Source organism: Crocodylus siamensis, chromosome 3, assembly GCF_052110815.1.
Source record: "Crocodylus siamensis isolate JL-2025a chromosome 3, ASM5211081v1, whole genome shotgun sequence".
In the NCBI taxonomy this organism is placed as follows: domain Eukaryota; kingdom Metazoa; phylum Chordata; order Crocodylia; family Crocodylidae; genus Crocodylus; species Crocodylus siamensis.
Genome location: NC_143397.1, coordinates 78,634,784 through 78,656,866, shown reverse-complemented (window position 1 = coordinate 78,656,866; position 22,083 = coordinate 78,634,784). Strand labels below are relative to the sequence as shown.

At 42.5% G+C, this 22,083-nt stretch overlaps 1 protein-coding gene and 1 pseudogene across 3 annotated transcripts in view; one reads left to right on the top strand and one right to left on the bottom strand.

The window, feature by feature from the left end:
* The window catches only part of CNTNAP4 (contactin associated protein family member 4), a 431,793-nt gene that overhangs the window by 386,165 nt on the left and 23,545 nt on the right, over nt 1-22,083 (bottom strand). The gene's annotated exons all lie outside the window — the stretch shown is intronic.
* LOC149868434 (uncharacterized) overlaps nt 1-22,083 on the top strand; it is a 32,053-nt pseudogene that overhangs the window by 6,299 nt on the left and 3,671 nt on the right.

Here is a 22,083-nt window from a genome sequence, read left to right as displayed (position 1 = left end):
CTGACTTGAACACGTCCAGCCCCTCCAGAAGCCTCCTAACTAGTTACACACTAACCTTTGGCCCAGGTGTGCCTCCCCTGGGGCCCGGGGGGGCCCTTCAGGGAGGTGGCTGTTCTGGTCCCTACTTAGGAAGACAGAGGCAAAGAAATCGTTAAACATGTTAGCTTTGTCATCTGGTGTGATGACCCAATTTCCCAATGTGTCCTGAAAGGGCCCCACGTTACCCGGGACCTTCTTTTTGCCCCCCATGTATTTAAAAAAGGACTTCTTATTGTCCTTAATCTGAGAAGCTAGTCCTAATTCCATCTTTGCCTTGGCCTTCCTAACTGCCCCCCTACAACCCTGAGCAACTGCAGAATAGTCATCCCTGGTGATGACCCCTTCTTTCCATTGGGTATACGTCTCCTTTTTAGCAAGGAGACATTCCCAGATGCATTTAGTGAGCTATGGAGGCTTGTGTGCTCTCCTGCTCCCTTTGATCCTCATTGGGATTACCTTCCTTTGGGCTTGGAGGATTGCCTCCTTAAGGAACAGTTACTCTCCTTGTACTTCTGGCTCCCCTCCCCTCCGGGACCTCAGCGCATCCCCAGCTATCCTCCTTAGCTCATTGAAGTTTGCCCTCCTAAAGTCTAGGGCTGCTGCCTTACTGCATGCCTTTGCCACCTTGCGCTGGATGGTAAATTCCAGCAGGCAGTGATCACTGTCGCCCAGGTGGTCGAGCAGCCGCAGCCCCCTCACCAGGTCATCACCCATGGCCAGCACTAGGTCCAACAAGGCATCCCCCCTGGTGGGGCTGTGCACCTCCTGGGTTAGATGGAGGTCCTGCACTCTGTCTAAGAACCTACATGAGCGGTCAGACCTGGCTGACTGCCCCTCCCAGCAGATGTCTGGGAAGTTCAGGTCCCCCATGACTACCACATCTTTAGCCTTCACTACCTCTGTGAGCTGACCTAAGAATTCTTGGTCAAGCTCTTCCGCCTGGTTGGGAGGACTAGTCTGCTGTCAATAAGATGAGAACTAGTCTGCAGTCAATCAGATGAGATTCAACAAGGCCAAGTGCAATGTTTTGAATTTCAGGGGGAATAATTAGACACACAAAAACAGACTGGGGAATAACACTAGAGCAGTGCTGAGAAGGGCTTGAGAGTTACAGTAAAGGCCGTTTAGGTCAGGTGATTGCTAGTAACACCAAAGTCACAGGTTTCACTAGGCGATCTCCTGAGGTCCTTTCTAGCCATATTTCTCTATCATCTAGGAGACCATAAGATGAATATGAGCCAATGATGTGCTCTTGTTGCACATCATTGTCTTCCCCCTGGTTCTCAAAGAGAACAGCTGAAATACCTAAGTTAATTCTTTCAGTACTCTAAGGTGCATCCCATGTGGCCCTGCAAATGTGAAAGCATTGAGCTTCTCTAAGTAATTCTAAACCTGTCCTTCTATCATTCCATGCTGTCTCCTTCCCTGCCTTTGCTGCCAAATGTACTCATCATCTGGTAGCAGACTCTATTTCTGAAGGATGAAGTCAAAAAAGCATTAAATATTTCATCCTTCTCTGCATCATCCATAATTTGATTGTCTTCTGTATTACAAAAAGGATCTATGTTTTTTCTGGTCTACTTCTTACTGTTGACATATTTATAGAATCCCTTTTTATTGCCTTTTATGTCTCTTGCTACCTGCATATCAAATCATTTCTCCTAATTTTCTCCCTGCATGCTCATACAATACTCTTGAACTCTTCCATAGCATGACGAAGTTTGTATTTCTTATAGGATTCCTTTTTGAGTTTCAAGTCTTTGAAGAGACTGCTATATAGCCAGGCTAGTCTCCCATGGCACTTCCTACTGTACTGTCACATTGGTATAGCTTGCTCCTGTGCACTTAAAGGGGCCTCCTTAAAATACAGCCAGGTCTCCTGGACTCCTATTCCCCTCAGACTTGCCTCCTAGGTGATCATACCTACAAGTTCCGTAAGATTAAGTCTGCATTTCTGATGTCCAGTGTCCTTATTCTGCTGCTCTCCTGCCTTCCTCCCCTTAACATCTTGAACCCTATCATCTCATGGTCATTGTCACCCAAGTTACTTTCCACCTTTACATTTTCAACAAATTTCTCCCTGTCTGTGAACAGTAAATCAAAAAGAACTGCCCACTCTAGTTAGCCTCCCTATCATTTGTATCAAAAAGTCATTCCTAACACAGCTCAAGAATTTGCTGGACTTCTTGTGCACTATGTTTCCCACTCAGCATGTGTCCTGATAACTGAAGTCCCCCATGAGAACTGATCCTGAGGTTTGTAAGCTTCCATCTGTTGTTTAAAAAAGATGTCCACCATGACATCCCCCTTAGTGCTTTCCCTTCTGATCTTTACCTACAGGCTTTCAATAGGCCTACTTGCTGCTTTGTACTGCACCTCTGACTGCGCGCGCGTGCACACACACACACGGCAACACCGCCTCCTTTTTTCTTCTGCCTATCCTTTCTGAACAAGGAATACCCATCCATGACTGTACTCCAGTCATGTGAGCTATCCCACCATGTCTTTATAATACCAATTATATTGTAATTCTGTGCTTGTACTAGGACCTCCAATACTTCCTCTTTTCCTCCTCACATTTCTCATATTAAACATTTCAAGTATTTGACTGACTGTCCTCTCCTCTCCCTGAGAACATTGATAAGGGTTCTGTTATTACTTTCCCTTACTACATTTTTATTCATATCCCCAGACTCTTTACTTATCTCTGAGCTTTTGTCTCCATCCCCCAGTGAAACCATCTGATTTCAGTACCCTTGATCCAAATCAATTGATTCCCAGTCCCTCTACCCATTTGCCTCACAAATGCAGAGTCTCCTCTATCTTGACAACAACTTTTAATTTCTTTGATCAGGCAGTTCTAACCTTCCATCCCCAACCTCTTCACAAATAAATGCCACTTTCTTCTATTCGGCTGTCAGATACAGAACCTTTGTCTTAGTCTCAGCCTTCTTGCCTCACCAGCCCCAATTTCCAACCCTGCCCCCTCCAGTCCTAGACTCACCAGAACCCATGTTCCAATCAATTCTTTTCCTTTTCTTGGTGTATGTATTGACCACTTTTCATTCAACTCAGAAGGCTTTCTTCTCCTGGCCTGAGGTCCATAGATGTATAACCCAGAGTTCAGCTCAGAGAGTCTTTCTGCTCTCAGTTCTAATGCACAGCCCAGAAAATCTGGGAATCACAATTACAAGAAAACTTCTTTTTTGCTCCTTTAGCCAAGGTGTACTGGGATTGTGTAGTCTACTCAATACTAGGAGGTGTGAGAGATGCTAAGTGAGAATGGCATATTTGGAGTTTTTATTTCTAAAACAGATGAAGTGTCTACTGTTCTTGCAGCAGCTGCATTTTTGAAAGCTTATAGCTTGGCTATATTGGGATACAAGATCCTCAATAATCAGATCCATGATGCAATGGCTGCCTCTGCCAAATTTCAAGTTTCTGCTCTGAAATATAGAAGTGCTAGGATTATTCAAAGAAAAGACTACCATGTTTTTCATGGGCAAAACAATGTATTTTTTCCTAGCTTATTTCTAGGAAACTGCTAAAATATTTTAGGTGGAATTCTTCCTTTTCCATCCTCCCACTGTGAAAAACACCATGAGCAGACACCCAACATATAAAATGTACTAGTGTTATAATCAGATGAAAACAAGATTTTATCACAAAACCCAAAGAGAAGGTGATTTTATTAGCTCCATCTATTATTTTACAAAGCAAAACAGCATCAGAGAATAGGAAGGAGAATCACACAACAATTATCTTTTTTGTTAACCATATAATGTTTTTTGTAAGAGACTTGTACATCATAGCACATGATAAGTAGCTTAAGCGGTGTTTTGTTTTAGTATAGGCCCTTCTATGACAATCTATGTAACATTTAGACATCTCAAAAATATTACTGAATTAAAGCTATAAACAACACTGTGAAGCAATAAACTGTGATCCCTCATTTACAGAGAAAGTTATTAATTCACTGTGTTACCCATCTAGGCTGCCTGTAGAAGTAAGAACCACAAGATCTTACTTCCCTATAGGCATACAAACAGACAGGTGAATCAGTTAAATTTCGGGGAGGGGAGGGGGGAAAGATCAGTTAAGTAATAGACATTTTATATGGAGTAGCTGATGTCAATCTGCAGACTTTTTAAAGGTATACTTCCAGTAAATAGAATTAAAAAGTTACTCTGCATCTTTAAAGGAACCTCTGAAATTCTCAATCCAATTCTCACTTTTTTTTCTACCAATAACCCATTACATCTTTTCACAGGAAAGAAGAATTAGTCTTCAATATTTTTTTCTATCTGAAGGTCTTCATGCAGTTTACAAACATCTGTTAAGCTCCCCTTGTTTTCCTACATTGAATAGGTATTAAGGTATATATTTATAAGATTCCTGTAGTAACCTGAGACCTAGGAAGAATAAGGGATAATGTCCAAATTCACAAAAAAAGGAACAAAAGTTAGTAATAAACCTAACAATCCCATTCAGTTCTCTTCTTACTTAGCTTAATTAGTTTCCCTAGTATCTTTCCCCTTAAAGACTGACCTGTAAAAGCCTTTGGTCAGAAATCTCTTTATCCATTTTTAAGAGGGAGATAGCAATTCCTGATTGATTGTGATATATGTTATATTTTTAGGACCAAATTTTGCACTGATTTACACCCTATGAAATTCCAGTGGGCTTAATTGTAGTCTACACTAAGACTCATTTATTACACTCAGGTTGCATAAAGGACCCTTTAAATGAATGCAAAAGTAATTAATCCTATCACAAGGCTCCTTTATCCTCCAAAAGGCCTCAGTGGGTGCATCAACATGAGATATTTTACTCGAGATTAGTGCAAATTACTGCGTAGTAAGAATCACTGCATACACATGCAGACATTTACTGTGCAGATCTTTGCTCTAATCAAAAGTAAATTTACTACCTGTATATACAAGTAGCAAATTCACTTGTGATTAGTTACTGCATACTATGGCCAACCAGGAGCAAATTTGCTCCCTGTCAAGTGGACAGCAAGGGGTGGTATATTGTTCCCTGCCCCCAAGAGCTGCCTGCTGCTGGGATGTGCTTCTGTGGTGGAGCCTGGGTAGAGATAATATGCCCCTGCCCTGGCAGCAGGGAGCTCCCAGCACCCTCCTCCTGATTGCGATCAAAAAGCAGGGGCTGGGAGCTTGTTCCCAGCCCCTGATCCATGAGCACAGAGCTGGGCCTGGGAACAGGCTGGTAGCTTGTTCCCAGCCCCCAGTTGTGGAGCAGGGCCTAGGAACAAGCTCCATGCTCTGTTTCACAATTACAATCACAGAGCAGGGTCTGGGAGCTCCCTGTATGGGGAGAGTTCCCCGCCCAGCCTGGAGCTGGCTGGGACCTGCCCCTGACCAAGGAAGTCTGCACAGATAGCTTGGGGGTGGCACAGCTTTATGAACACTCATGGTGCTCTGGCCAGGTGCTAGATGACTGGAAGAACACCAAAGTGGTCCCCATCTTTAAAAAAGGGAAGAGGGAGGACCGGGGCAACTATAGACCCATTAGTCTTACTTCAATCCTGGGGAAACTCTTTGGGAAGATTATCAAGGAGCACATCTGTGATGGGCCAGCAGCAGGGATGACGATCAAGGGCAACCAGCATGGTTCCATTTGGGGCAGGTCCTGTCAGACCAACCTGATTGCCTTCTATGATCAGGTCACAAAAGCATTGGACGTAGGTGTCGCAGTGGGTGTCGTCTTTCTGGATGTCAGCAAGGCCTTTGACACTGCCTTTCACCCCATTCTCATTAAAAAAACTAGGTGACTGTGGCACACAGTGAGATGGATTACAAATTGACTGAAGAGTCATATTCAGAGGGTAGTGGTAGACAGGTCTTTTTCAACCCAGAGGGAAGTGGGCAGTGGAGTCCCCCAGGGCTCAGTCCTTGGGCCCGCACAGTTCAATTTCTTTATTAGTGACTTGGACGAAGGGGTGAAAGGCAGCCTGCTGAAATTTGCTGATGATACCAAGATTTGGGTGAGGTGGGCATGCTAATAGGGAAAGACAGATTACAGCACGACCTGGACAGGTTACAGGGGCAGGCTAACAAAAATAGGATGGGTCTCAATACTGACAAGTGCAGGGTGCTGCACTTGGGCAGTAGGAACCAGAAGCACACTTATAAGCTGGAAAACTCCCTTCTCAAGAGCACGGTGGCAGAAAGAGATCTTGGAGTCATTACTGACTCCAAGATGAACATGGCTGACAATGCAAGGTCACAGTCAGTAGGGCTTTCCATACCTTGTCATGCATCCACAGATGCATCTCAAGCAGGGCCAAGGAAGTGATCCTCCCCCTCTATGTGACACTGATCAGGCTGCAGCTTGCATACTGTGTTCAGTTCTGGGTGTCACACTTCAGGAGGGATGTGGACAGCAGGAGGGTCACCCACATGATACAGGGACAGCAGGGCAGACCCTATGAAGAGAGGCTATGGGACCTTAACTTGTTCAGCTTTCATAAGAGATGGCTGATGGGGGATCTGGTGGCCATCTATAAACTCACTAGGGGGACCAGCAGTTTGGGAGAGAGCTTGGTCCCTAGTGCCCCCCAGGGTAACAAGGAATAATGGCCACAAGTTGTTAGAGAGTAGGTTTAGACTAGACATCCGAAATGGTGATGGCTCCTACCCTGGGGGTCTTTAAGAGGAGGCTAGATGTCTACCCGGCTTGGATTATTTGAGCCCAGTTTTCTCTTCTGCCTAGAGCAGGGCATCAGACTTGAAGATCTACAAGGTTCCTTCAGACCCTACTTCTATGAATCTATGAATCCATGAATCTACTATCCCATTTCAGGTGGTCCCCAGCCAGCTCCAGGCTGCACATGCAGACTTCCCTGTGCTGTCCAAGGCCTTCTGGGAACCACTGCAGTCAGGAGCAGTTCCCAGCCCCATGTCCCAATTGGGTGACTGAGGTGCAGGGCAGCAAATTTTCTCCCGCATCCTCACACATGTAGACACCTGCCCGGGGTGGGTTTATGCTAAACTAATTTACTTTAGAGTAAACCCACCCCACAGCATTTGCATGTGTAGATGTGCCCAGTGGGTGCATCTACACAAGAATCTGTGTCACCATACACACAAGCTATGATAACATAGCTCACCACTATGGTGGCATAGCATCAGCAGGCACTAACTGTGATGTCGCTACTGTGCAGTTGCAATGAGCTACTGTGCAGTAAGCTCATTACTACCGCACAGTAGAGTCAGAAATGACCCATGAGCCACTGGTACTGCACAGTCATTTATTACTTGTTTTAGCCTTTTAGCAAGGACTAATGCAAGTATTAAATGACTGCTCAGTACTAACTATGCAGTAGGGCTCGTGTTGGTGTACCAAGTATGAATGAGATTCAGGTCTTTTGAGTAAGGTCGCATGTAAGATAGTGCAGAATTTGATCCTTAAATATTCAGAATATTTGGACAGACAGTTTGGTGCTTTATGATTGAAATTGTTCAAAAAGGAAATAATGCTCCTGTCAGACTATAATTAAGCAACAGACTGAAAGCCAAAAAGAATATTTTTAATTTGGCCTTAGGGTGGCAGCTGTAAAAGGAAAATGCATGTACATTGTTATCTAATTTCCTTCTGAAATGAATTGAAAATAATTATTCCATATACCAATTAATTTAATCCACAATAATGTACTCTGCAAAGGAGGTAATTGCATTATTAATGACAACCGTAAATTCTGTTCACATGATATGTGAGCAAACCTTTATTTCAAATCACTTTCATTCTGAATATGGGAAAAAAATTAAGATAGAGTGTAAGTCACTGGAAAATATGTTCCAAATGATAAACCCATGAATTGGAGGAGAAACCTTGGTGGAGTAAGTGCTTGTCAAATAAAATAGCATTTCTAATGACCTGTCACTATGTTTGCATCACTGGGGATGGTGTGAAGGAAACACAAAGACTACCGTTAATTGATGCTGAAAATTCCATTCAGTGGGTCATCTCCCTTTTATTCTATGCCTCATCTAATGACTCTCCCACTCCAACATTTATTCATACAGTCTGTGTTCTGCACTAACATGAGAGTTAAAATATGTCACTGAAAAACATTTTACATGCCCAGTCTAAATTACTGTACTTGGTTGGAATAGCGTGTGTGTACAAAGGGGACAGAATGTATTTTAATTGTGTAGATTTACTCTGACTTCAGGGTGTTTTTCAGGGTATCTGATGTCTATGCATGCATTCCAGCTCTGAGGCAATATTTTCCAACAAGCAGAAGTGTTCCTCAGAAGCACTAATTACTCACAGGTCACATTAACTTCCACTGAAGTTATAACTAGCGTGGCATATCTGAAATAGGGTCCTCTTTCATATTTGGACTAAGATATGTGGTTATAGTACTATGCAGTCAGAATAGAGTTACCCCTAATATATATTAATATGGGTTTTTCCAAATACCAATCTGGAGGCTAGGCAAAATAAAGATTGACTGGACAGTATCTTCTGCTCATCCATCTTCACAGAGAGGAACAAGCTTTCTGAATGAAGTGAAAATACTTCCAAGGAAATGGTCATTCTTCTGCCTTTAAAGTGAGTCAAGAATTTGGCCACTGACTGCTCTTACCACCTTAAGATTCAGCAGATCTGATTTTCACCAGGGTAGACTTCCATGCCCTCTTCTTAAACCCTCTTTCCATGATTCAAGGAAAGGAGCAGAATAAGATTTCACCAATGTTTCAAAGAAGTGATGACTAGACTGTAGTAATTGCACCCTATGACTATCTACCTGGCTTTAGTTTCTGTACAAATCTTACTGACAGAAACTGAAATGGTAGGGGATATTGTTTCAGTTATACTTCTTTGGAATTACATAAGAGCCAGTAGGCAACTTTTGCAAGTAGCAAACTTCTGCCAAAGCTATTTTTAGAATATTCTGCAATGCCAGACAGCATTCCTGTTACATTGCCATCACCTGTTGCCACAATTTAGTTCAGCCTTAAGAAAATATCTGTGAGGAAGTCCTTAGTTGTTGTCTGCATACAGACCACTTGTACAAAATGGATATAAAATGCTACCAAGCCAAAAAGATAAAGGGTTGCATTTACTATACCTAGTTATTACTTATTAAACAATGTCTGATGCAGTGAAGAATCAAGCCCACTGCCCAATGGTTAATTAAGGTGCAGTGTTACTTAAGGTCATATTTATACATTTCTTTATTGTGTACCACATTTTTTATATATTAGTGGCATGAAACTATGCATATTCAAAGTTAGGCAGAAGACAAGGTAGAGACACACCTTGTAGACAAACTAAATAAGAGATGCACAAGCTTTCTTCTGACTTTGGTCCTGACTTCAGACTAGCATAGACTATCTCCCCACAGATAACATAATCCATGGAAAGAAGAGTATCTATTGAGGATTTATTGATCTTTGTTCACCTAGGACTTTTGATGTTGGTATTTTGAAATGAAACATAAAAGATGATCCTTCATAATAATAAGTTACAACTGAGAATTTAGAAAATCCTTCTCAAGTTCTTATTGAAAAACTCTTAAACTATCTTTAGCTGTTTACTTTCCTAAATCAATTACCTTCCCAATTACTATAATAAAATAGGATTTAAAACCCCCAACAGGCAGGTAACTAACTTGCTATCTACAAGTTTAGTTAAAATATTCATCATTATTATTATTTAATCAATTTCCCCAAAGACTTAGTGTTATTTAAGATAGCCAAATCTGATTTAATATGGTCAATTATTAGTTGCTGATTTGATTTTATTAAGACTTCAACTGTCACTGTAACATCAATTCCAGACTATTCAATGTTGCAGAGCCCCTAGTGTGAAGTATTAACATTAGCATTGTTACCACTACAAAACACAACTTTCACAATTGTGTGACAATTTATTGTTATCCAGTAATGCTTTCAAAGGCATCAAGTATTCTTGAATTTCTAATAAGTTAAAAATAATGAATTATTACATGCCTAACGCACACTCTATTCTTATCATCACAATGTTTCAAATTCCATTGCATCTCACTGAAATATGGCAGCTGCTTCATGCACAGAGCTCTATGCAATAAAAAAGGGACTTCATTTGGATTGCAAGACCCTGGATCTTTATAAGAAGATCTGTATGCTTGGCTCTGCCACTTGCAGCCATATAGTGAGTGTCCTGTGTGCTCAGAGCCACTGTGAAATTCTCCAGAGCTTTCTGGTATTATGCTCGAAATCATCCCCACTAAAACTTGTTGTAACAGGGCACTGAGGTGCCTGCTACTTGCGGAGTAGTAATGAAGAGGCACAGGTACAGGTTGTTACAGCAACTGGTGGGAGTCAGCTGACCGGAAGGGGCAGAGCTTGGCTCCTACATAACTCCCAGGCTGAGGCCAGGCAGGCAGTTCCCTGCCAGCAGCCATGGGGGAAGGAGCTCTCCGAAAGCAAGCAGAGGCTAGACTGCAGGTACAGTTCCGAGACTCGGGGGAAGGATAGAGCACCCCTGATGTGGCAGGAATAATGTTATATCTGAGTAGCTTGAATTTATGTTACAGCCCAGAGGCTTGTGGTTTGTTTCTTGTTGTATAAAACACTGGAGGTTTGGGAGAGGCTATTAGGGGTTGGAGGAGGCCTCATAGGGTACCATCAGCATTGTGGGAACCCCAGCCCCAGAGAAGGGGCAGCGAGAAGCCCAGAGAGGGGGCAGTGAGAAGCCCAGAGAGGGGGCGCAAACCCCTGGCACCAGTGAGGCACAATCTTAAAGGCTGGGAAGCTGTGGTGTGCCTGTGGTGCAGTGCTATTCTGGTCTTGGTTTTTTTTGTGGCCTGGGAGGTGGCAGGTTTGGGGTCATCCAACTGTGGCCCTCCAGCTGTGGGGTTGGCACCCAGGCCCTCTGGACCAGGCTCCAGATTGGAGCAGGAAAAAGGGTGCCTGGGCCTCAAGACAATTGAAAAGGCAAGAACCTTGAAGTCAAACCCTGTTTGGTGGGTTTAGAGGGGAGGTCTAGCTAGAGAAAATCAGGGGTCAGTCCCACATAGGGGAAAGGCCCTGACATATCCAATACAATAGGCAGCCTCCCACTTGCAAGAACATCATTCTAATTTCCATCAAGACATGGCAGGAGAGTATAGGGCGGGACATAAGAACTTCAAAGAAGGATCCAAGGGTGCCCACACAAGGCACAAAGTACTAAGAAGTGGGCACTGGGAAAGGCGACCTGTTACACTTGTGTTCCAATCAGCAGGAACCTGCAGGTTGCTAAAGTAGCTAAGGAACCTATTGCCAAAGGAGCTACTCAACAATTTGTAGTATGCACTGGTGACATCATATGTATTAGTCTACACTAGTGGTGCTCACAGTTTAGGCTTGGCAGGGGAGATGAATAGCCTGGGGCCAATCTACAGGCCAGATTGGGCCTCATACTGGCCCTGCACGCTGGGAGTGGACCCCTGGGGCCCTGTACTGCCTCCACCCAGCTGAAGCCTGATCCAGGACCAAGGTCCTGGGGTCTGAGCCATACTGGGCAGAGGTAGTATGTAGTTCTTCACTGCCCCTGCCCAGCTGGCATTGGGCTTGGGGGTTCCATACCACCTTTGTTGGCTGGGATCAGGCCCTGAGAGTCCTCATACCACTTCTGTCCAGCCCCGGTGCACCAGGATTAAGCCTCACATTACCCTGCATGCCCCATTTAGCACACAGGACCACAGCCTATATGGATTCCCACAGGATCTGTTGGGAGTCCTATGGGCCAGATGACATAGTTCTAGGAGCCAGATCTAACCTGCAGGCTGGAGGCCAAGCACCCTGGTCTGCATCCATAACTTGCTGTAAGGGTATCATTGCTATCATAAGAGCTAGAAGCTCTTTCTGATGTAGGGTTACTTTTGTCTGCTTTAATTACGTTTATAAACAGGTCAGAAATTTAGAGAGGTTACATTTTATAAATTAAACAAATACTATAAACAGTTCACGGATTAACACATGAGAGTTTTGCGTGCGAAACATATTTTACAACTATATCCCAAGTAATACTTGCATTCCTATAAGAACTGAAAATTTCTGTGACCCTTTTAGCTTCTGAGACCTGATGGACTAGGTTCTCTGGCTCAGCATGGACAGGAAATAGAAGAAAGGCAATAAATTAGCTGTTTAGGCAGCTGCAAATGTTATCAATGGGAAACTGGAGTACAGGTAAATGACCCTTCTGTCTCCTGTGGAATGCAGCTTTTACATTGATCTCTTTAAGGAAGTAGTTACTACAAATCTGGTAAAAACTGTAATAAAAATGTCAACAGAATGAGAAGTTATAAGATGAAAGAACAGTCATACTACCATCATACCTACCTTATTCTTACTTATCAGCTTGTGTCAGTATTGCCAACTCACATGATTTTTGGCATTGTTCTTAAAGTCTACACTTCAGGAATATTAAAAAAACCTAGCTCTTTCTTTTGTATATATACATATAAATATATATAAGAGAAAGAGCTACGTTTTTCACTTTCCCAAATTGTAGACTTCAAGAACAATACCAAAAATCATGACAGTTGGCAACGGTAGAGTTTATGAATAAAACACATTTCCCATGATGTCCCACAATGTGTGAGACTTCCCATAATGCAAGCAGAAAGGAAAACAAAGTGCAATATAGTTCAATAAGCAAGCACTTAAGACAAAAAAGGAGTTTTCAGGTACCCAAACTTCAGCTCTTAGAAACATCACAGATACTAGGGAGTTAAGGTCATGGTGACTCAGTGAAATATTTTGGTTCCATTCAGCAAATGAAAATCTTGGTGTCTGTTAAGCTGACCCAAAACTAAATATTGCATTTCAATTTTTCAATGAAAAAAAAAATCAGATTTTTCTTGTAGAAAAGTCAAAATCAGAAAGAAAATTCACTGAAGAAGTAGTGAGATAGAATTCAATGACTCCAGTAGGACTGCTTGAGTGTACAGTAAGCAATTTTTTCCATAAAAGATTACATATGAAATTGGTATGTAGGAAGACAGGGGGAAAAACAGTAAAGCTGATCCCAGAAGAGATGTCTGATCAGCTCAATACTTACTTTCTTTAATTTATGAATGGAGTCAAGGCAGCTACCTGAGCTCCCATTACAGCCCACATTCTCTTCATCATTCACTTCAGATGATTATTTAAAGTACTTTCCTTACACTTTTGCAGATCCAACATCCATTTTCATGGGGAAAGGAATGGAAGCAGCATCTGGCAGCCGTCATCTAAGCAGTTAGAACACTTATAAATTTCAGCTATACCCTGTCAACTTAACTAGAAGGGCTGTTTTTCAATAGCAATCCTTGGGCTTCTAAAGTCCCCAAACCAAAAGCCTACCCTTACTTACAATACATCAGTTAGACAAGATCGTTGTTTCATTTACAGGGCTGGGAAAGTCCCTTAACCTCAAGGAGAGTTTACTTTATCTAACTGAAATCAGCATTTAGCAGCCTGCTGTCTTCAAAGATCTCTTGTAGGTAGCAATACATTGGGCTGCACATGCTGTTTCTATTGTGAAGTTGTAGAACTTCATGTTAAGACATACTATAGAACAGGAATCAACAAGGGGGTATGACCAAAATCCACACTGTCCATTTTATGAAGGCTTCTAAAATAACCACAGCAAAATTTTTAGTCATGTTAAATGTTTTGGGAAGTAGATAGGCTTTCTCAAAGGTATATCAGGTCCATAGATGGCAAGCTGGAGGAGAAGAAGCCTAACAAACTTAATAAGGCTCTTACCCCAGATTCTGAGTCAGAGGGCATGTCTACACATTAGGGGGCAACAACAAACTGAAGAGGTTATTGCTCCATAGTTTACTGCTCCCAGGAAGCTCCAGGGCACACATCTGCATGTGCACCAAAACAGAAGCACATTGAGCTGGGTTGCAGCAGCCCCAGCTAGCAGATGGTCCCGTGGGGCCAGCCTGCCACCCCTGAGCTGCTCTGACCAGGCTCAATGTGCTGTGGTGGGGCTGACTGGAACACAAGGGTGCTTCAGCATGGGGCTAGCCAGCAGGTAGCCTCAGCACTGAAGCACTCTCATGCCCCAGTCAGCCAATCAGCATCTACACGTGCGCTGCTGTGCGCAAAAACACTCTGCAGCAGGGTAGTATTTGTATTTACAAGTACTACCCTGTACCTGTATTACAAGTAGTATGATGCTGAGGAGTTTATGAGTTTCATGCACCCTAATATGGGACACACGTATAGACGCTGAGACATTTACTGCACAGTTAATTAGTCTACTGCACAGTAAATGTCTCATGTAGACATGCCTAGAGCAACCAAACTTATAGCCAGAAAACAAAAATCCTGAGGCCAGTTCCAGCTTAGTATCCTAAAGCCAGAGAGAGATCTAAAACTCATAACAACCAGAAACACTTTTGGTCCTTCATTTGCTTCAGTTTCTTTATACCTCCCAGTCCCAGTCTTGACTGTTTTGGCTTGATGCCCCAAAGCACTCCTTAAAGGAGAGCTAAACTCTGCTACATATTCCCAAAACCGAACTGGACATGTGCCTGCCTTAGAGACTCATATGGTAACTACTGCCAGAGTCATTCATTTTGTATCCATCACATCAACATGATGATGGTATTGAAGAAATTGCAGATTACAAGTGATCAGGTAGGACCCCAGATGAACACACTGGCTGTGTCCACATGAGCATGGACTTTTGGTTCCCTAGGGACAACTAGCAGTGGCATACTTGCTGCTAGTGGTCTCGAGGGAACGCTTGTACCTTGCACCTTCTGGTGTGCTGCAGACTACCATGGCTGGGGTAGGGGAAGCTGGGAACAGCAGTGTCTGTCCCCAGCAGCCTTACCTGGGGTCCTGGGGGCCTCTTGGGGCTGCAGCAGTAGAAATCCTGCTGCTCAGAGCCTGGCCTGCAGCTGAAGCGTGGCTCCAGTTGAGTGACATGTGGTGCCCCTGTGTATGCCACTCCACTTTTTTTTGTGTGGGTTTTTTTGACCCCTGGATATTCAAAGGTAAAAAAAAAACATGTGCTGCTACCTTGCAGCTCATAGAACAGGTGAATGTGTGTGTTGTGGAACTGCAGATGTGTCTGTGGCACCCCATAGTGCATGGCCACACATCTCCTGCTATCATCCTCCCACTGTACATGGCTTTGGTGAGGCCGCATCTGGAGTACTGCATCCAATTCTGGGCTTTATAATTCAAGAAAGATGTTGAGAAGCTTGAGAGAGTCCAGAGGAGAGCCACGTATATGATCAGAGGGCAAGATAACAGGCCTTATGAAGACAGGCTGAGAGTCATGGGACTCTTCAACCTGGAAAAGTGTAGGCTCAAGGGGGACCTGGTGGCTGCCTATACGTACATAAGGGGTATGCATCAGGATCTGGGGGAACATCTTTTCTCCATAGTGCCCGGAGGGATAACAAGGACCAATGGTCATAAACTCCTCCAAGACCATTTTAGTTTGGACATAAGGAAAAACTTATTTCCTGTCTGAGCGCCTAAGGCCTGGAATAGACTCCCTCCAGAAGTGGTGCTGGCATCTAGTCTGGACTCATTCAAGAAATGTTTGGATGCTTATTTTGCTGAGAACCTTTGACCCAAGCTGACTTCCTGCCCCTGGACAGGGGGTTGGACTTGATGATCTTCAATGTCTCTTCCAGCCCTAATGTATATGAAATCTAGATGTGGACACTTAGTACATTGGTCCCAGAAATGGATACTCAGTGTCCCTATGTTCAGTCATGCAGGCTATCAGGGCAAGACAGATCTTCCAGGTTCAAGGCAAGCCCATTTACCACTGAGCTCTTCTTCCTTCCTAACACCAGAGCATCTGGATGTATAACAACCTTTTGTCCTTAAAACACTCCCGAGAAATATTCCCATTTTACAGATGGATAAACTGAGGCACATAGCCTAAAAGAGCATTTTGACATCACAGAGAAAATCTGTGACAGACATGGATCCAAGTCTTCCAAGTCTGAGCCTAGTGTCCTAGTGGTTTCCTCTCTAGATTCCTAAGAAATTAAGGGGTATAAATGTGGATTGAGTTTGTACCTTGATAATACAAAACGTTCACTTCCCTTCTTTAGGCAATCTAAACAAAGCCTAGAAAAATGGTTTTACATTGCCATACTTCACAGACAATGGGAATTGGCTCCTCCACCAGTAGCATAACAGTGGGTGGACAAGCCCCCATTGCTATATAATGAGGCTGGGGATAGTGGAATGGGCCAGGGTGATGCTTCATTCTCATGTCCACTATTCCTTCCTTACCATAATGTGCACTTTCTAGGCAATGATTATAGCTCTAGCATCAGGGAAAAATTGCATTTGAATGGCAACAGTGCATGGTGCAGGGGCAGCAGCTGGCAAAAAAAGTGCTTCAGGGTGGAAATGTCACAGAGAATGCCTCACCTTTTTTTGCCATCAAGAATCAGTGTTTAAACAGCCAGTTGATACATGTCAGCAGAAAAATAAAAAAAAAGAAGGTGACAACTACTCCCACAGCAGCAAATCTCTGGCTCTGAACCCTACACCATGCACTGCATTTCCCAGGCCACAGAACCAGCCAGTCATACCTCTATCCTCAGCACTCAAACTAGTAGCTGCTTTCCCTGCCCCTATCACTGGTCACATTCATATTAACTTATTCATAATCAACACAGAGACCCTTTGGGGGCTTTACATGTACTTTACTGGAAAGTTGACTAATTAGCTCCACAGTAAAGCATCACTGTCTACACATGCAGCACTATTAGGCTGGAGTAAACTAATTAACTCTGCCATAGGCTAGTACTGCCCAACACAAATACTATCCTACAGTGGAGTTATTTAGTGTGCCACAAAGCACATGTAGATGGTGACCAGGGCTGGCTGGGGCAGGAGGGTACTACAGTCCAGAGCCCAATTGCTGGCTAGCCCTGCACTGTACTACCCTTGTGCCCCAGCCAGCCCCTTTAGAACACACTGAGCCAGGGCAGAGTAACTCCAGGCTGGCAGAATGATCCCTTGGGCCCCCTACCAGGCAGAGCTGTGCTGTCCTAGTTCAACCTGCTGTGGTCCTGGGCAAAAATATAAACGCTGCACCCAGAAGCAATAAACTCCAGCACAAATTGTGGAATGTATTCAGCTGCACTAATTGCACATGTAGATGTGCCGTCTATGTCTGAGACATACATTTATGATCTTTAAAGGTATTAAAGAAGTCAGATAACCTTTTATAAGTCTCTCATTTTGAGGAGAATTTCAACTGTAAAAAAGAGTCAGTCAGTTCAATATTTTTCTTGTTCTCTTACTGCATATAAACTTGTAAAAAATTACACATGGTAAATCTCTGTTATTCATAGTCTCACCATGAGAGTTGTTTGTTACTTTAAGAGTTACATAAAGTAAAATAATGCTTTACTATAATGGAGAGAGTCAAGAAGGCAAGGAACATCTAAGGAATGGTAGGATGTAGCAACAACATATATTTTTAAATTCAAGTGTCTGGTGGCTGATAGAATATGATAAAAGTGTCTTAAATATTAAGAGAAAAATTCAAGGTAGGAGAAGAGCTATATCAAGATTCAGCTCTTTCAAATCCTACAGTTTAGACTGCTTATGTATTGGTTTTGTGTTATTTATTTTACAAGGTCCTAAGATCCTGTGCCTTTGGGTGGAAGGTTCACAGAGCATCAGCCAGAAAAAAAAAAAAATTTAAAGTCCTCCCACTTCTGATTTAGCAGTATATCAGTAATTAACTTTTCACTTTCCCATGAGATTTTATTGCAGGTCATTTGTTCCCTGTCCTGCCCCTTAAAATGCACCTTTACCAAAAAAAAAAAAAAAAAATCTTGAAAAGTTTTTTCTAATCAATTTTCATGTAATAAATACTAAATATTAGGGAAAATGCATATTAAAGAACAAGTTTGAAAAACTTATAACAATTTAAATAACAACATTTTTATAGTAATTATTGGACTTTAAGACTTAATTTTGAAAAGTAATAAAATCTGCAACATTAACTTAAGAAAGCCTACTGGTATTCAATCTCAAAGCAATAAGACAAATAATAAGGAAATACGTGTCATGATAGTGTTACCTTATGAGACTTAAAGTCAAATAAGACCCAACTTTTAATTTAATTCACTGGCAATTAGTTTCTAGTTTAATTCAATGAGGTATGATTACACTATTTGTGTTGTTGGTTAACGTAATTGTTAGCTAAAAGTTGTTTAAATTTACATAACAGTAGTACCCTAAAATATTGGGAATGAGCCAAAGTAATTTCCATAAAACAATCATTTCATTTAACTGCTCATGTTTATTCAAAATTATAGGTCATTACTGTTACAAAGCTGGAAAATTTAATCATTTAGAAAAGGTTTATATATATCAAGGGAAATACAAAATTCCATTGCTTTAGATTAAAGCTGTGTTTTCTCAGGTTTTGAAGTACATAAATATACATGAAACTACCTATAAGCTTACTGTTGGTTATTTTTTAAATATATATTTAAGCTTTCAGAATTTGAAATGATGAAATTCCATACAAAAATAAAACCACCAGTACTAGTCCAGTAATGAATTGACTCAACCTTCCAAAGTATACTAACAAAAGCAATCATACTCGAAACAAACTCTACTCAAGAATTCAATGAGAAACAAAGCTTTTAGCACCTAAAAATGATGTGTAGTACACACTATGCATGTAGGCCTGTGTACAATATCGCATTATAAATTCCAAAGCTGGGATGATTATTTTAGGCAAAGCTAATTTTAAAAAAAAAATTCACTTGTATTTTCTCCTCCTGTGCTCTAGCTTGTTTTGTGTGATGGTTGTTCTTGTTTTAATATGGTCTTCTTACTAAATTCAAAACACTGATTTACAGTAGTACTAGTAATGTTATGTATATAATTAGATTTAGCAAAGATAGATAAGAAATTTATACAAAAAAATCCAAAACAAAAAAAATTAAAATAGGCCACAAAGTAAATTGGAGCTACTTTTCCATAATGCAATAAAAACTACAGACAATTCAATATAAACCAAAGTAATTTTCAGAAAGAATGGGTACAATTTCAATAGTAAAGATAGGAATTAAAGATAGGAAACATTTATCCACTTCAATCACATATATTTTCTGAGGTAATTTAAGAATAAATTCTGAGCACCTATTGATTTTTTTAAAAAAATCCATGATTCAGCTGATCAGTATTTTTAGCATGTACATTGTGGTAATGTTTATTGATAAGACATTCTACTTTGTGTAATGAGTACCTAATTTCTCTTTAAAGATGAGAAGGCTGAATATGAGATGTGAATTTTTTCTGCTTTTTCTCAAATATAATTTTAGCCTTAACCTTTAAGAACTATGTCATCCCTTATAAAATATGATTTTGAAGGATAGTGTTGTTGACCATGATGGCAAACATAGGATGCATGATGGGAATAAGGGAATGGATATGTAAATTACCATAACTATGTTGGAAGCAAAATTAACAAGCTACCTGCTCATGGACTATTTTGGCACTTTGCCTTTGTCAGTCAATGGTTAAGCATTATATATAAATATTATATATCCACAATTATAGATGTAGATCCTGTCCTGCTTCTGCCTCAGCCCCGGAGCTCCTGTGAGGTCTCCACCCAGACAGGGCCCTTGGCTGGGTCGGCAGTGCTTTGTACCTTAGTCTGCGGGAGTTGCCTGGCAGGACCTCTGGTGCCCAGGGACAGTGAGGGGGCTACGGGTCCCCTTGCCTGTCCCACATGTACCTGGATTGAGGCTCTGGAGGGGCAGGAGAGGGAACTCCAGGCTGGGGTGAGCAGGCTACAGGGGATCAGGGCTGCAGAGGATGAAATTGACGGGTACTTTCATTCTCTTAAGGACAAGACACCTAGTACAGAAACATCACAAGGGGAACCAAGGCAGCCGAATAGAAGACAGTCACCTCCAGAGTCAGACAGTGTGCAGCTGTGACTACTTCCCCAACACAACTGGAGAACAGATATGAAGCTCTGGCAGCACTGAACAATGATGCAGCAGAGGAAATCTCAGGGGAAGACACATCCACAACAACCATGTAGGCTGAGTGACAACCGGGCAACCAGAAGAAGACACATTGGGTCATTGTAGTGGGCAACTCCCTCCTGAGAGGCACAGAGGGACCTATTTGTTGACTAAATCCCATGTCATGGGAGATCTGCTTCCTGCCCGGTGCCAGGATCTGAGACATCACTGTGAGAATTCCCAACCTCATCTCCCCCTCCAACTACTATCCCATGGTCCTCGTCCATATGGGCACAAATGATGCAGCCAGGAGTAGTCCAGACCATATCATGAGTGACTACAAGGCTCTGGGGTCCAGGCTTAGGAATTCAGGGGCACAGGTGGTCTTCTCATCAATCCTCCCAGTCAGTGGTCACTGTCAACACCAAGACACCTGCATCAGAGAAGTCAACCTGCAGCTCTAGAGTTGGTGCCATCATGCAAGTTTTGGCTTCTACAACTATGATCTGCACTTCCATAAGAGAGGTATCCTGGGACAAGATGGTCTTCATCTTTCTTCTAAAGGTAAGAGTCAGTTCTCTAACAGGTTGACTCATCTCCCTTGAAGGACTTTAAACTAGGTTCATCGAGGGATGGGGATGCAGCGGACAATGAGAACCTAGGTTGAGAGAATCACAAGCCATGCGATGGATCAGCTCAGGTAAGCACTAAGGGGCCTGATAGACATCAAGACAAGGGGATACTAAGGGCACCCATTGGGGGGCTTAAATGTCTCTACACTAGTGCTAGGAGCAAGGGGAACAAACAGGATGAACTTGTACTCCTGCTTGCCAGCAACAACTTCAACTTTGTTGGGCTAACTGAAACCTGGTGAGACCCTACTCATGATTGGGCAGTAGGCATTGACGGTTATAGGTTTCACAGACAGGATAGAGTGGGGGAAAAGGTGGGGGTGTTGCTCTTTATGTTAAGGAACAATATACATCTTCAAAAATCAAGAGGGGATCAGAGGAGGGCCAAACCGAGGTACTGTGGGTTAGGATACAAGGGGGTCAAGGGGAGAGGGACTTAGTAGTGGGGGTCTACTATAGAGCACCACACCAGGAGGACGAGCTAGACCTGAAATTCTCCAGGTAGCTCTCAGAGGCTGTACGGTCAAGAGATATGGTTGTCATGGGTAACTTACACTACCCACTAGGGGGAACGCCTTGCTAGACTTAGTGTTAGCTACAGGGGACAACCTGGTGGGGGGTCTGCAGGTACAAGGCAACCTAAGGGGTAGTGATCATCAATTGATTCAATTCACTATCTGGCAAAGGATGGAAAAAGAAACCAGCAGGGCAGAAGTGCTAGACTTCAGAAATGTTGGCTTCAGGTTGCGTAGGAGATTAATTAGCAAAGCATTAAAGCTCAAGAGCATTGACAAAATGGGGGTCCAGGAAGGGTGGTCATCCCTCAAGTAACTGATTCTTCAGGCACAGGAGGACACAATCCCACTGCATACAAAAGGGGGAAAAGGGGTTAAGAAAGCCTCCTGACTAAACAGGGAGATCCAGGAAAGCCTAAGGGCAAAAAAAGGGGCATACAGGCTTTGGAGGTAGGTGGTAGCTACTAAGGAGGGCCAATGTGGTCCCCATTTTCAAGAAGAGGAGTAAGGAGGATCCGGGTAACTGTAAACCAGTTAGTCTCACCTCTATCTTTGGGAAAACCATTGAAAAAATTATCAAGGATCACATTTTAGGAGTCCAGCAGGTAATATAATGCTGAAGGACAACCAGCACGGGTTCATAGCAGGTAGCTCCTGCCTAACTAACCTTGTTTCTTTCTATGACTGTGTCACTAAAAGCTTAGATGCAGGTAGATGTCATCTACTTGGACTTTAAGAAGGCCTTCAACACAATATTCCATCCTATTCTTATAAACAAATAGAACAGCTATGCCATAGATTATTATACAGTCATGTGTGTGGCAAATTTTCTTAAGGGTCATACTCAGGGAGTGGTGGTGGATGGGTCAGTATTGACCTCAAAAGATGTGGGCAGTGGGGTCCTCCAAGGCTCACTCCT